We start from the raw sequence: 16,929 nt of genomic DNA on the forward strand, positions 1-16,929 counted from the left end.
TGTGTCTCTATTTCTTCCCTGCAAACCAGTTCATCTGTACCATTTTTAGGCTCCACATATATGCGTTAATATACAATATTTGTTTTCCTCTTTCTGACTTACTTCATTCTGTATGACAGTCTCTCGATCCATCGATGTCTCTACAAATAACCCAGTTTCATTCCTTTTTATGGCCGAGTAATATTCCATTTTATATATGTACCACATCTTTATCCATTCATCTGTCTGTGGGCATTTACGTTGCTTCCATTACCTGGCTATTGTAAATAGTGCTGCAACGAACATTGTGGTGAATGTGCCTTTTTGAAATACGGTTTTCTCTGGTATATGCCCAGAAGTGGGATTGCTGGATCAGATGGTAATTCTATTTCTAGATTTTTTAAGGAAACTCCATACTGTTCTCCATAGTGACTGTATCAATTTACATTCCCACCAATAGTGGAAGAGGGCTCCTTTTGTCCACACCCTCCCCAGAATTGGTTGTTTGTAGATTTTCTGATGATGCCGATTCTAACAGGTGTGAGGTGATACCTCATTGTAGTTTTGATTTGCATTTCTCTAATAATTAGTGCTGTTGAGCAGCTTTTCATGTGCGTCTTGGCCATCTCTGTGTCTCCTTTGAAGAAACGTCTCTTTAGATCTTCTGCCCATTTTTTGGGGGGTTGTTTGTTTTTTTAATATTAAGCTGCATGAGCTGTTTATATATATTGGAGATTAAACCTCTGTCCATTGATTCGTCTGCAACGATTTTCGCCCATTCTGAGGGATGCCTTTTTCCATTCCCGTGTTTTTTAACAAAAAAGGAAAGAAAGGAAAAGAAGCAGAACACTAATGTGCGTAAAATATGCCTTTTGAAACGGTCGTTTTGAAATATGGACGTCCTTTGAATTTTTTGGTCGATATGTGACCCCAGGATTTATTTTCAGGGCAGGTGTCATTTACAGGCCTGCAATGATTTTGAATATCAACTGACCATTAGCGTTGGGATTAAAGCTGCTGTTGTGTGAAACGGCCACAAGGTGGCAGCAGTTCACCCTTACCAAATCTGGTTACTAGGGCAAGAGAGCCTCAGTGGAAGTGGTGTTCTAGATTGGAGTTTAGAATGGAATGTGCCAGGAGAAACCCCCTCACGTTTGTCTCACTACTTCTTGTTCGTGTTTTTAATTTAATTTTTTATTTTTTATTACAGCAAGTTTGATTACAATGTTTGGCTTGCTGTAGGTGTGGAAGATGTGGTTCTTTTACACATATACAGATGACTGTTCTTCCTGGGATCCTTTTCCCATGTACGTTATGACAGAATGTTGAGTAGTCCTCTCTTGGTATTCTGTAGGTCTTTGGTGATTATATATGTCACCTGTGTTTGTATATGTCTGTTAACCCCGATATCGTAATGAAACCAATCCTCACACTTTTCCATTGGTGAACCATAAGTTTGTTTAATGAATCTGTGATTGCCCTTCTCCGTGGAAATATCTGCCCTGGTATCCATTTTTAGGTAACACCTATAAGTGATATGATATGATATGTGTCTTTCACTTTCTGACTTACTACAAGTCACGTGATTACTTCTAGACTCATCTACGGTGCTGCAAATGGCATTGTGTCCTTTTTTCCCTTGGCTTCTCTTCTGCCTTAGCGGGGTCCATTTTCAACAATGTGATTCCCTGAGGGTTGTGGATTAGCTGACCTGGGCAGCCTTACCCTGCCGGCCCGCCCTCCCCAGGTGTGCCTCGTTGAGGTCAATATAAACAGCGCTCCAGGCAGCAATAGCCCCTGAATCTGTGCCTGACTCCATATTCTCTGCCCCGTCAACAGTCTCGGGGCTGTGCTGGTGGGAGGGAGTGAGGGGCCACCGCTTTGTGGGTGGCCCGGTGTGAGTGGGGTTCTGCTGGCCTTTCTGCAGGAGTTGCCAGGCTGCCGCCTGTAAAGAAGAGGTTGTGTCACCCATACCTTCCGCTGGAATTTCTCTCCGGACAGAGGTGAGAAAGGAAAAAAAGCAGTGGGGGCCGGGACAGGAGGGGTATCTCAGACAGGGCAATGGAAAGCTTCTGGAAGAGCGCCCGGTGCCAGGACCACCCTGGCTGCCCTGCAGGCACCAAGTTCTCCTGCGTGCTGTCGCTGGTGTGGCTCCACGGTCCTTCCTCTAGGCTTTCAAGCCCTTGTACATATTCAGGTGTTTTACCTGGAAAGGGTGGGAACAGTTCAGCAGCAGCTGGCCTGGGGCTCAGCTCACCTTTACTCACAGATGCCTCAGCACGGTCCCCCAGCTTTGCAATGAGGACGCTCCTTGCGTGGCGGGTGGGTTGCTGGCTGTATGGGAGATGATTCCCCACCTCTGACCTATTTCAGAATTGTTTACCACTGGAGCAAGTGCCCTGATAGGGTTTTCCTCTGTAAAACTCGTGGGTTCAGGATTTTGTTTTCTTTTATGGTTCAAGTTAGATTTTATTCCTCTTTTATGTATTTATAGATATAAGCATGGAAATAATTCATTCCTAGAAATACATCTGTGTGACGGGAAGAACTTTTTTCTGTTTTATTTTTAAATTTTATTTTTTAAAATTTTGAAATTTAATTTTATTTATTTTTTATACAGCACGTTATTATTAGTTATGTATTTTATGCATATACATGTTTACAGGTCCATCCCAAACTCCCAACTCATCCCACCACCACCACCCCATGGCTTCCCACACTTGGTGTCCATACGTTTGTTCTCTACCTCTGTGTCTCTATTTCTTCCCTGCAAACCAGTTCATCTGTACCATTTTTAGGCTCCACATATATGCGTTAATATACAATATTTGTTTTCCTCTTTCTGACTTACTTCATTCTGTATGACAGTCTCTCGATCCATCGATGTCTCTACAAATAACCCAGTTTCATTCCTTTTTATGGCCGAGTAATATTCCATTTTATATATGTACCACATCTTTATCCATTCATCTGTCTGTGGGCATTTACGTTGCTTCCATTACCTGGCTATTGTAAATAGTGCTGCAACGAACATTGTGGTGAATGTGCCTTTTTGAAATACGGTTTTCTCTGGTATATGCCCAGAAGTGGGATTGCTGGATCAGATGGTAATTCTATTTCTAGATTTTTTAAGGAAACTCCATACTGTTCTCCATAGTGACTGTATCAATTTACATTCCCACCAATAGTGGAAGAGGGCTCCTTTTGTCCACACCCTCCCCAGAATTGGTTGTTTGTAGATTTTCTGATGATGCCGATTCTAACAGGTGTGAGGTGATACCTCATTGTAGTTTTGATTTGCATTTCTCTAATAATTAGTGCTGTTGAGCAGCTTTTCATGTGCGTCTTGGCCATCTCTGTGTCTCCTTTGAAGAAACGTCTCTTTAGATCTTCTGCCCATTTTTTGGGGGGTTGTTTGTTTTTTTAATATTAAGCTGCATGAGCTGTTTATATATATTGGAGATTAAACCTCTGTCCATTGATTCGTCTGCAACGATTTTCGCCCATTCTGAGGGATGCCTTTTTCCATTCCCGTGTTTTTTAACAAAAAAGGAAAGAAAGGAAAAGAAGCAGAACACTAATGTGCGTAAAATATGCCTTTTGAAATGGTCGTTTTGAAATATGGACGTCCTTTGAATTTTTTGGTCGATATGTGACCCCAGGATTTATTTTCAGGGCAGGTGTCATTTACAGGCCTGCAATGATTTTGAATATCAACTGACCATTAGCGTTGGGATTAAAGCTGCTGTTGTGTGAAACGGCCACAAGGTGGCAGCAGTTCACCCTTACCAAATCTGGTTACTAGGGCAAGAGAGCCTCAGTGGAAGTGGTGTTCTAGATTGGAGTTTAGAATGGAATGTGCCAGGAGAAACCCCCTCACGTTTGTCTCACTACTTCTTGTTCGTGTTTTAATTTAATTTTTTATTTTTTATTACAGCAAGTTTGATTACAATGTTTGGCTTGCTGTAGGTGTGGAAGATGTGGTTCTTTTACACATATACAGATGACTGTTCTTCCTGGGATCCTTTTCCCATGTACGTTATGACAGAATGTTGAGTAGTCCTCTCTTGGTATTCTGTAGGTCTTTGGTGATTATATATGTCACCTGTGTTTGTATATGTCTGTTAACCCCGATATCGTAATGAAACCAATCCTCACACTTTTCCATTGGTGAACCATAAGTTTGTTTAATGAATCTGTGATTGCCCTTCTCCGTGGAAATATCTGCCCTGGTATCCATTTTTAGGTAACACCTATAAGTGATATGATAGGATATGTGTCTTTCACTTTCTGACTTACTACAAGTCACGTGATTACTTCTAGACTCATCTACGGTGCTGCAAATGGCATTGTGTCCTTTTTTCCCTTGGCTTCTCTTCTGCCTTAGCGGGGTCCATTTTCAACAATGTGATTCCCTGAGGGTTGTGGATTAGCTGACCTGGGCAGCCTTACCCTGCCGGCCCGCCCTCCCCAGTTGTGCCTCGTTGAGGTCAATATAAACAGCGCTCCAGGCAGCAATAGCCCCTGAATCTGTGCCTGACTCCATATTCTCGGCCCCATCAACAGTCTCGGGGCTGTGCTGGTGGGAGGGAGTGAGGGGCCACCGCTTTGTGGGTGGCCCGGTGTGAGTGGGGTTCTGCTGGCCTTTCTGCAGGAGTTGCCAGGCTGCCGCCTGTAAAGAAGAGGTTGTGTCACCCATACCTTCCGCTGGAATTTCTCTCCGGACAGATGTGAGAAAGGAAAAAAAGCAGTGGGGGCCGTGACAGGAGGGGTATCTCAGACAGGGCAATGGAAAGCTTCTGGAAGAGTCCCGGTGCCAGGACCACCCTGGCTGCCCTGCAGGCACCAAGTTCTCCTGCGTGCTGTCGCTGGTGTGGCTCCACGGTCCTTCCTCTAGGCTTTCAAGCCCTTGTACATATTCAGGTGTTTTACCTGGAAAGGGTGGGAACAGTTCAGCAGCAGCTGGCCTGGGGCTCAGCTCACCTTTACTCACAGATGCCTCAGCACGGTCCCCCAGCTTTGCAATGAGGACGCTCCTTGCGTGGCGGGTGGGTTGCTGGCTGTATGGGAGATGATTCCCCACCTCTGACCTATTTCAGAATTGTTTACCACTGGAGCAAGTGCCCTGAAAGGGTTTTCCTCTGTAAAACTCGTGGTTTCAGGATTTTTTTTTCTTTTATGGTTCAAGTTAGATTTTATTCCTCTTTTATGTATTTATAGATATAAGCATGGAAATAATTCATTCCTAGAAATACATCTGTGTGACGGGAAGAACTTTTTTCTGTTTTATTTTTAAATTTTATTTTTTATAATTTTGAAATTTAATTTTATTTATTTTTTATACAGCACGTTATTATTAGTTATGTATTTTATGCATATACATGTATACAGGTCAATCCCAAACTCCCAACTCATCCCACCACCACCACCCCATGGCTTCCCACACTTGGTGTCCATACGTTTGTTCTCTACCTCTGTGTCTCTATTTCTTCCCTGCAAACCAGTTCATCTGTACCATTTTTAGGCTCCACATATATGCGTTAATATACAATATTTGTTTTCCTCTTTCTGACTTACTTCATTCTGTATGACAGTCTCTCGATCCATCGATGTCTCTACAAATAACCCAGTTTCATTCCTTTTTATGGCCGAGTAATATTCCATTTTATATATGTACCACATCTTTATCCATTCATCTGTCTGTGGGCATTTACGTTGCTTCCATTACCTGGCTATTGTAAATAGTGCTGCAATGAATATTGTGGTGAATGTGCCTTTTTGAAATACGGTTTTCTCTGGTATATGCCCAGAAGTGGGATTGCTGGATCAGATGGTAATTCTATTTCTAGATTTTTTAAGGAAACTCCATACTGTTCTCCATAGTGACTGTATCAATTTACATTCCCACCAATAGTGGAAGAGGGCTCCTTTTGTCCACACCCTCCCCAGAATTGGTTGTTTGTAGATTTTCTGATGATGCCGATTCTAACAGGTGTGAGGTGATACCTCATTGTAGTTTTGATTTGCATTTCTCTAATAATTAGTGCTGTTGAGCAGCTTTTCATGTGCGTCTTGGCCATCTCTGTGTCTCCTTTGAAGAAACGTCTCTTTAGATCTTCTGCCCATTTTTTGGGGGGTTGTTTGTTTTTTTAATATTAAGCTGCGTGAGCTGTTTATATATATTGGAGATTAAACCTCTGTCCATTGATTCGTCTGCAACGATTTTCGCCCATTCTGAGGGATGCCTTTTTCCATTCCCGTGTTTTTTAACAAAAAAGGAAAGAAAGGAAAAGAAGCAGAACACTAATGTGCGTAAAATATGCCTTTTGAAACGGTCGTTTTGAAATATGGACGTCCTTTGAATTTTTTGGTCGATATGTGACCCCAGGATTTATTTTCAGGGCAGGTGTCATTTACAGGCCTGCAATGATTTTGAATATCAACTGACCATTAGCGTTGGGATTAAAGCTGCTGTTGTGTGAAACGGCCACAAGGTGGCAGCAGTTCACCCTTACCAAATCTGGTTACTAGGGCAAGAGAGCCTCAGTGGAAGTGGTGTTCTAGATTGGAGTTTAGAATGGAATGTGCCAGGAGAAACCCCCTCACGTTTGTCTCACTACTTCTTGTTCGTGTTTTTAATTTAATTTTTTATTTTTTATTACAGCAAGTTTGATTACAATGTTTGGCTTGCTGTAGGTGTGGAAGATGTGGTTCTTTTACACATATACAGATGACTGTTCTTCCTGGGATCCTTTTCCCATGTACGTTATGACAGAATGTTGAGTAGTCCTCTCTTGGTATTCTGTAGGTCTTTGGTGATTATATATGTCACCTGTGTTTGTATATGTCTGTTAACCCCGATATCGTAATGAAACCAATCCTCACACTTTTCCATTGGTGAACCATAAGTTTGTTTAATGAATCTGTGATTGCCCTTCTCCGTGGAAATATCTGCCCTGGTATCCATTTTTAGGTAACACCTATAAGTGATATGATATGATATGTGTCTTTCACTTTCTGACTTACTACAAGTCACGTGATTACTTCTAGACTCATCTACGGTGCTGCAAATGGCATTGTGTCCTTTTTTCCCTTGGCTTCTCTTCTGCCTTAGCGGGGTCCATTTTCAACAATGTGATTCCCTGAGGGTTGTGGATTAGCTGACATGGGCAGCCTTACCCTGCCGGCCCGCCCTCCCCAGGTGTGCCTCGTTGAGGTCAATATAAACAGCGCTCCAGGCAGCAATAGCCCCTGAATCTGTGCCAGACTCCATATTCTCGGCCCCGTCAACAATCTCGGGGCTGTGCTGGTGGGAGGGAGTGAGGGGCCACCGCTTTGTGGGTGGCCCGGTGTGAGTGGGGTTCTGCTGGCCTTTCTGCAGGAGTTGCCAGGCTGCCGCCTGTAAAGAAGAGGTTGTGTCACCCATACCTTCCGCTGGAATTTCTCTCCGGACAGATGTGAGAAAGGAAAAAAAGCAGTGGGGGCCGGGACAGGAGGGGTATCTCAGACAGGGCAATGGAAAGCTTCTGGAAGAGCGCCCGGTGCCAGGACCACCCTGGCTGCCCTGCAGGCACCAAGTTCTCCTGCGTGCTGTCGCTGGTGTGGCTCCACGGTCCTTCCTCTAGGCTTTCAAGCCCTTGTACATATTCAGGTGTTTTACCTGGAAAGGGTGGGAACAGTTCAGCAGCAGCTGGCCTTGGGCTCAGCTCACCTTCACTCACAGATGCCTCAGCACGGTAACCCAGCTTAGCAATGAGGACGCTCCTTGCGTGGCGGGTGGGTTGCTGGCTGTATGGGAGATGATTCCCCACCTCTGACCTATTTCAGAATTGTTTACCACTGGAGCAAGTGCCCTGATAGGGTTTTCCTCTGTAAAACTCGTGGGTTCAGGATTTTGTTTTCTTTTATGGTTCAAGTTAGATTTTATTCCTCTTTTATGTATTTATAGATATAAGCATGGAAATAATTCATTCCTAGAAATACATCTGTGTGACGGGAAGAACTTTTTTCTGTTTTATTTTTAAATTTTGTTTTTTATAATTTTGAAATTTAATTTTATTTATTTTTTATACAGCACGTTATTATTAGTTATGTATTTTATGCATATACATGTATACAGGTCAATCCCAAACTCCCAACTCATCCCACCACCACCACCCCATGGCTTCCCACACTTGGTGTCCATACGTTTGTTCTCTACCTCTGTGTCTCTATTTCTTCCCTGCAAACCAGTTCATCTGTACCATTTTTAGGCTCCACATATATGCGTTAATATACAATATGTGTTTTCCTCTTTCTGACTTACTTCATTCTGTATGACAGTCTCTCGATCCATCGATGTCTCTACAAATAACCCAGTTTCATTCCTTTTTATGGCCGAGTAATATTCCATTTTATATATGTACCACATCTTTATCCATTCATCTGTCTGTGGGCATTTACGTTGCTTCCATTACCTGGCTATTGTAAATAGTGCTGCAACGAACATTGTGGTGAATGTGCCTTTTTGAAATACGGTTTTCTCTGGTATATGCCCAGAAGTGGGATTGCTGGATCAGATGGTAATTCTATTTCTAGATTTTTTAAGGAAACTCCATACTGTTCTCCATAGTGACTGTATCAATTTACATTCCCACCAATAGTGGAAGAGGGCTCCTTTTGTCCACACCCTCCCCAGAATTGGTTGTTTGTAGATTTTCTGATGATGCCGATTCTAACAGGTGTGAGGTGATACCTCATTGTAGTTTTGATTTGCATTTCTCTAATAATTAGTGCTGTTGAGCAGCTTTTCATGTGCGTCTTGGCCATCTCTGTGTCTCCTTTGAAGAAACGTCTCTTTAGATCTTCTGCCCATTTTTTGGGGGGTTGTTTGTTTTTTTAATATTAAGCTGCATGAGCTGTTTATATATATTGGAGATTAAACCTCTGTCCATTGATTCGTCTGCAACGATTTTCGCCCATTCTGAGGGATGCCTTTTTCCATTCCCGTGTTTTTTAACAAAAAAGGAAAGAAAGGAAAAGAAGCAGAACACTAATGTGCGTAAAATATGCCTTTTGAAACGGTCGTTTTGAAATATGGACGTCCTTTGAATTTTTTGGTCGATATGTGACCCCAGGATTTATTTTCAGGGCAGGTGTCATTTACAGGCCTGCAATGATTTTGAATATCAACTGACCATTAGCGTTGGGATTAAAGCTGCTGTTGTGTGAAACGGCCACAAGGTGGCAGCAGTTCACCCTTACCAAATCTGGTTACTAGGGCAAGAGAGCCTCAGTGGAAGTGGTGTTCTAGATTGGAGTTTAGAATGGAATGTGCCAGGAGAAACCCCCTCACGTTTGTCTCACTACTTCTTGTTCGTGTTTTTAATTTAATTTTTTATTTTTTATTACAGCAAGTTTGATTACAATGTTTGGCTTGCTGTAGGTGTAGAAGATGTGGTTCTTTTACACATATACAGATGACTGTTCTTCCTGGGATCCTTTTCCCATGTACGTTATGACAGAATGTTGAGTAGTCCTCTCTTGGTATTCTGTAGGTCTTTGGTGATTATATATGTCACCTGTGTTTGTATATGTCTGTTAACCCCGATATCGTAATGAAACCAATCCTCACACTTTTCCATTGGTGAACCATAAGTTTGTTTAATGAATCTGTGATTGCCCTTCTCCGTGGAAATATCTGCCCTGGTATCCATTTTTAGGTAACACCTATAAGTGATATGATATGATATGTGTCTTTCACTTTCTGACTTACTACAAGTCACGTGATTACTTCTAGACTCATCTACGGTGCTGCAAATGGCATTGTGTCCTTTTTTCCCTTGGCTTCTCTTCTGCCTTAGCGGGGTCCATTTTCAACAATGTGATTCCCTGAGGGTTGTGGATTAGCTGACCTGGGCAGCCTTACCCTGCCGGCCCGCCGTCCCCAGGTGTGCCTCGTTGAGGTCAATATAAACAGCGCTCCAGGCAGCAATAGCCCCTGAATCTGTGCCTGACTCCATATTCTCTGCCCCGTCAACAGTCTCGGGGCTGTGCTGGTGGGAGGGAGTGAGGGGCCACCGCTTTGTGGGTGGCCCGGTGTGAGTGGGGTTCTGCTGGCCTTTCTGCAGGAGTTGCCAGGCTGACGCCTGTAAAGAAGAGGTTGTGTCACCCATACCTTCCGCTGGAATTTCTCTCCGGACAGAGGTGAGAAAGGAAAAAAAGCAGTGGGGGCCGGGACAGGAGGGGTATCTCAGACAGGACAATGGAAAGCTTCTGGAAGAGCGCCCGGTGCCAGGACCACCTTGGCTGCCCTGCAGGCACCAAGTTCGCCTGCGTGCTGTCGCTGGTGTGGCTCCACGGTCCTTCCTCTAGGCTTTCAAGCCCTTGTACATATTCAGGTGTTTTACCTGGAAAGGGTGGGAACAGTTCAGCAGCAGCTGGCCTTGGGCTCAGCTCACCTTTACTCACAGATGCCTCAGCACGGTAACCCAGCTTTGCAATGAGGACGCTCCTTGCGTGGCGGGTGGGTTGCTGGCTGTATGGGAGATGATTCCCCACCTCTGACCTATTTCAGAATTGTTTACCACTGGAGCAAGTGCCCTGATAGGGTTTTCCTCTGTAAAACTCGTGGGTTCAGGATTTTGTTTTCTTTTATGGTTCAAGTTAGATTTTATTCCTCTTTTATGTATTTATAGATATAAGCATGGAAATAATTCATTCCTAGAAATACATCTGTGTGACGGGAAGAACTTTTTTCTGTTTTATTTTTAAATTTTATTTTTTAAAATTTTGAAATTTAATTTTATTTATTTTTTATACAGCACGTTATTATTAGTTATGTATTTTATGCATATACATGTATACAGGTCAATCCCAAACTCCCAACTCATCCCACCACCACCACCCCATGGCTTCCCACACTTGGTGTCCATACGTTTGTTCTCTACCTCTGTGTCTCTATTTCTTCCCTGCAAACCAGTTCATCTGTACCATTTTTAGGCTCCACATATATGCGTTAATATACAATATTTGTTTTCCTCTTTCTGACTTACTTCATTCTGTATGACAGTCTCTCGATCCATCGATGTCTCTACAAATAACCCAGTTTCATTCCTTTTTATGGCCGAGTAATATTCCATTTTATATATGTACCACATCTTTATCCATTCATCTGTCTATAGGCATTTACGTTGCTTCCATTACCTGGCTATTGTAAATAGTGCTGCAACGAACATTGTGGTGAATGTGCCTTTTTGAAATACGGTTTTCTCTGGTATATGCCCAGAAGTGGGATTGCTGGATCAGATGGTAATTCTATTTCTAGATTTTTTAAGGAAACTCCATACTGTTCTCCATAGTGACTGTATCAATTTACATTCCCACCAATAGTGGAAGAGGGCTCCTTTTGTCCACACCCTCCCCAGAATTGCTTGTTTGTAGATTTTCTGATGATGCCGATTCTAACAGGTGTGAGGTGATACCTCATTGTAGTTTTGATTTGCATTTCTCTAATAATTAGTGCTGTTGAGCAGCTTTTCATGTGCGTCGTGGCCATCTCTGTGTCTCCTTTGAAGAAACGTCTCTTTAGATCTTCTGCCCATTTTTGGGGGGGTTGTTTGTTTTTTTAATATTAAGCTGCATGAGCTGTTTATATATATTGGAGATTAAACCTCTGTCCATTGATTCGTCTGCAACGATTTTCGCCCATTCTGAGGGATGCCTTTTTCCATTCCCGTGTTTTTTAACAAAAAAGGAAAGAAAGGAAAAGAAGCAAAACACTAATGTGCGTAAAATATGCCATTTGAAACGGTCGTTTTGAAATATGGACGTCCTTTGAATTTTTTGGTCGATATGTGACCCCAGGATTTTTTTTTCAGGCAGGTGTCATTTACAGGCCTGAAATGATTTTGAATATCAACTGACCATTAGCGTTGGGATTAAAGCTGCTGTTGTGTGAAACGGCCACAAGGTGGCAGCAGTTCACCCTTACCAAATCTGGTTACTAGGGCAAGAGAGCCTCAGTGGAAGTGGTGTTCTAGATTGGAGTTTAGAATGGAATGTGCCAGGAGAAAGCCCCTCACGTTTGTCTCACTACTTCTTGTTCGTGATTTTAATTTAATTTTTTATTTTTTATTACAGCAAGTTTGATTACAACGTTTGGCTTGTTGTAGGTGTGGAAGATGTGGTTCTTTTACACATATACAGATGTCTGTTCTTCCTGGGATCCTTTTCCCATGTACGTTATGTCAGAATGTTGAGTAGTCCTCTCTTGGTATTCTGTAGGTCTTTGGTGATTATATATGTCACATGTGTTTGTATATGTCTGTTAACCCCGATATCGTAATGAAACCAATCCTCACACCTTTCCATTGGTGAACCATAAGTTTGTTTAATGAATCTGTGATTGCCCTTCTCTGTGGAAATATCTGCCCTGGTATCCATTTTTAGGTAACACCTATAAGTGATATGATATGATATGTGTCTTTCACTTTCTGACTTACTACAAGTCACGTGATTATTTCTAGACTCATCTACGGTGCTGCAAATGGCATTGTGTCCTTTTTTCCCTTGGCTACTCTTCTGCCTTAGCGGGGTCCATTTTCAACAATGTGATTCCCTGAGGGTTGTGGATTAGCTGACCTGGGCAGCCTTACCCTGCCGGCCCGCCGGCCCCAGGTGTGCCTAGTTGAGGTCAATATAAACAGCGCTCCAGGCAGCAATAGCCCCTGAAGCTGTGCCTGACTCCATATTCTCTGCCCCGTCAGCAGTCTCAGGGCTGTGCTGGTGGGAGGGAGTGAGGGTCCAGAGCTTTGTGGGTGGCCCGGTGTGAGTGGGGTTCTGCTGGCCTTTCTGCAGGAGTTGCCAGGCTGCCGCCTGTAAAGAAGAGGCTGTGTCACTCATACCTTCCGCTGGAATTTCTCTCCGGACAGAGGTGAGGAAGGAAAAAAGCAGTGGGGGCCGGGACAGGAGGGGTATCTCAGGCAGGGCAATGGAAAGCTTCTGGAAGAGCGCCCGGGGCCAGGACCACCCTGGCTGGCCTCCAGGCACCAAGTTGGCCTGCGTGCTGTCGCTGGTGTGGCTCCACGGTCCTTCCTCTAGGCTTTCAAGCCCTTGTACATATTCAGGTGTTTTACCTGGAAAGGGTGGGAACAGTACAGCAGCAGCTGGCCTGGGGCTCAGCTCACGTTTACTCACAGATGCCTCGGCACGGTCCCCCAGCTTTGCAATAAGGACGCTCCTTGCGTGGGGGGTGGGTTGATGGTTGTATGGGAGATGGTTCCCCACCTATGACCAATTTCAGAATTGTTTACCACTGGAGCAAGTGCCCTGATAGGGTTTTCCTCTGTATAACTCGTGGGTTCAGGTTTTTTTTTTTCTTTTATGGTTCAAGTTAGATTTTATTCCTCTTTTATGTATTTATAGATATAAACATGGAAATAATTCATTCCTATAAATACATCTGTGTGACGGGAAGAACATTTTTCTGTTTTATTTTTAAATTTTATTTTTTAAAATTTTGAAATTTAATTTTATTTATTTTTTTTATACAGCACGTTATTATTAGTTATGTATTTTATGCATATACATGTATACAGGTCAATCCCAAACTCCCAACTCATCCCACCACCACCACCCCATGGCTTCCCACACTTGGTGTCCATACGTTTGTTCTCTACCTCTGTGTCTCTATTTCTTCCCTGCAAACCAGTTCATCTGTACCATTTTTAGGCTCCACATATATGCGTTAATATACAATATTTGTTTTCCTCTTTCTGACTTACTTCATTCTGTATGACAGTCTCTCGATCCATCGATGTCTCTACAAATGACCCAGTTTCATTCCTTTTTATGGCCGAGTAATATTCCATTTCATATATGTACCACATCTTTATCCATTCATCTGTCTGTGGGCATTTAGGTTGCTTCCATTACCTGGCTATTGTAAATAGTGCTGCAACGAACTTTGTGGTGAATGTGTCTTTTTGAAATACGGTTTTCTCTGGGTATATGCCCACAAGTGGGATTGCTGGATCAGATGGTAATTCTATTTCTAGTTTTTTTAAGGAAACTCCATACTGTTCTCCATAATGACTGTATCAATTTACATTCCCACCAATAGTGGAAGAGGGCTCCTTTTGTCCACACCCTCCCCAGAATTGGTTGTTTGTAGATTTTCTGATGATAACGATTCTAACAGGTGTGAGGTGATACCTCATTGTAGTTTTGATTTGCATTTCTCTGATAATTAGTGCTGTTGAGCAGCTTTTCATGTGCGTCTTGGCCATCTCTGTGTCTCCTTTGAAGAAACGTCTCTTTAGATCTTCTGCCCATTTTTTTGGATTGTTTGTTTTTTTTAATATTAAGCTGCATGAGCTGTTTATATATATTGGAGATTAAACCTCTGTCCATTGATTCGTCTGCAACGATTTTCGCCCATTCTGAGGGATGCCTTTTTCCATTCCCGTGTTTTTTAACCAAAAAAGGAAAGAAAGGAAAAGAAGCAGAACACTAATGTGCGTAAAATATGCCTTTTGAAACGGTCATTTTGAAATATGGACGTCCTTTGAATTTTTTGGTCGATATGTGACCCCAGGATTTGTTTTCAGGCAGGTGTCATTTACAAGCCTGAAATGATTTTGAATATCAACTGACCATTAGCGTTGGGATTAAAGCTGCTGTTGTGTGAAACGGCCACAAGGTGGCAGCAGTTCACCCTTACCAAATCTGGTTACTAGGGCAAGAGAGCCTCAGTGGAAGTGGTGTTCTAGATAGGAGTTTAGAATGGAATGTGCCAGGAGAAAGCCCCTCACGTTTGTCTCACTACTTCTTGTTCGTGATTTTAATTTAATTTTTTATTTTTTATTACAGCAAGTTTGATTACAACGTTTGGCTTGTTGTAGGTGTGGAAGATGTGGTTCTTTTACACATATACAGATGTCTGTCTTTCCTGGGATCCTTTTCCCATGTACGTTATGTCAGAATGTTGAGTTGTCCTCTCTTGGTATTCTGTAGGTCTTTGGTGATTATATATGTCACCTGTGTTTGTATATGTCTGTTAACCCCGATATCGTAATGAAACCAATCCTCACACCTTTCCATTGGTGAACCATAAGTTTGTTTAATGAATCTGTGATTGCCCTTCTCCGTGGAAATATCTGCCCTGGTATCCATTTTTAGGTAACACCTATAAGTGATATGATAGGATATGTGTCTTTCACTTTCTGACTTACTACAAGTCACGTGATTACTTCTAGACTCATCTACGGTGCTGCAAATGGCATTGTGTCCTTTTTTCCCTTGGCTTCTCTTCTGCCTTAGCGGGGTCCATTTTCAACAATGTGATTCCCTGAGGGTTGTGGATTAGCTGACCTGGGCAGCCTTACCCTGCCGGCCCGCTGTCCCCAGGTGTGCCTAGTTGAGGTCAATATAAACAGCGCTCCAGGCAGCAATAGCCCCTGAAGCTGTGCCTGACTCCATATTCTCTGCCCCGTCAGCAGTCTCGGGGCTGTGCTGGTGGGAGGGAGTGAGGGGCCAGAGCTTTGTGGGTGGCCCGGTGTGAGTGGGGTTCTGCTGGCCTTTCTGCAGGAGTTGCCAGTCTGCCGCCTGTAAAGAAGAGGCTGTGTCACTCATACCTTCCGCTGGAATTTCTCTCCGGACAGAGGTGAGGAAGGAAAAAAGCAGTGGGGGCCGGGACAGGAGAGGTATCTCAGGCAGGGCAATGGAAAGCTTCTGGAAGAGCGCCCGGGGCCAGGACCACCCTGGCTGGCCTCCAGGCACCAAGTTGGCCTGCGTGCTGTCACTGGTGTGGCTCCACGGTCCTTCCTCTAGGCTTTCAAGCCCTTGTACATATTCAGGTGTTTTACCTGGAAAGGGTGGGAACAGTTCAGCAGCAGCTGGCCTGGGGCTCAGCTCACGTTTACTCACAGATGCCTCGGCACGGTCCCCCAGCTTTGCAATGAGGACGCTCCTTGCGTGGGGGTTGGGTTGATGGCTGTATGGGAGATGGTTCCCCACCTCTGACCAATTTCAGAATTGTTTACCACTGGAGCAAGTGCCCTGATAGGGTTTTCCTCTGTATAACTCGTGGGTTCAGGTTTTTTTTTCTTTTATGGTTCAAGTTAGATTTTATTCCTCTTTTATGTATTTATAGATATAAGCATGGAAATAATTTATTCCTATAAATACATCTCTGTGACAGGAAGAACATTTTTCTGTTTTATTTTTAAATTTTATTTTTTAAAATCTTGAAATTTAATTTTATTTATTTTTTTATACAGCACGTTATTATTAGTTATGTATTTTATGCATATACATGTATACAGGTCAATCCCAAACTCCCAACTCATCCCACCACCACGACCCCATGGCTTCCCACACTTGGTGTCCATACGTTTGTTCTCTACCTCTGTGTCTCTATTTCTTCCCTGCAAACCAGTTCATCTGTACCATTTTTAGGCTCCACATATATGCGTTAATATACAATATTTGTTTTCCTCTTTCTGACTTACTTCATTCTGTATGACAGTCTCTCGATCCATCGATGTCTCTACAAATGACCCAGTTTCATTCCTTTTTATGGCCGAGTAATATTCCATTTCATATATGTACCACATCTTTATCCATTCATCTGTCTGTGGGCATTTAGGTTGCTTCCATTACCTGGCTATTGTAAATAGTGCTGCAACGAACTTTGTGGTGAATGTGTCTTTTTGAAATACGGTTTTCTCTGGGTATATGCCCACAAGTGGGATTGCTGGATCAGATGGTAATTCTATTTCTAGTTTTTTTAAGGAAACTCCATACTGTTCTCCATAATGACTGTATCAATTTACATTCCCACCAATAGTGGAAGAGGGCTCCTTTTGTCCACACCCTCCCCAGAATTGGTTGTTTGTAGATTTTCTGATGATAACGATTCTAACAGGTGTGAGGTGATACCTCATTGTAGTTTTGATTTGCATTTCTCTG

Source organism: Mesoplodon mirus (genome assembly GCF_964341445.2).
Source record: "Mesoplodon mirus genome assembly, chromosome: 10".
Lineage (NCBI taxonomy): Eukaryota > Metazoa > Chordata > Mammalia > Artiodactyla > Ziphiidae > Mesoplodon > Mesoplodon mirus.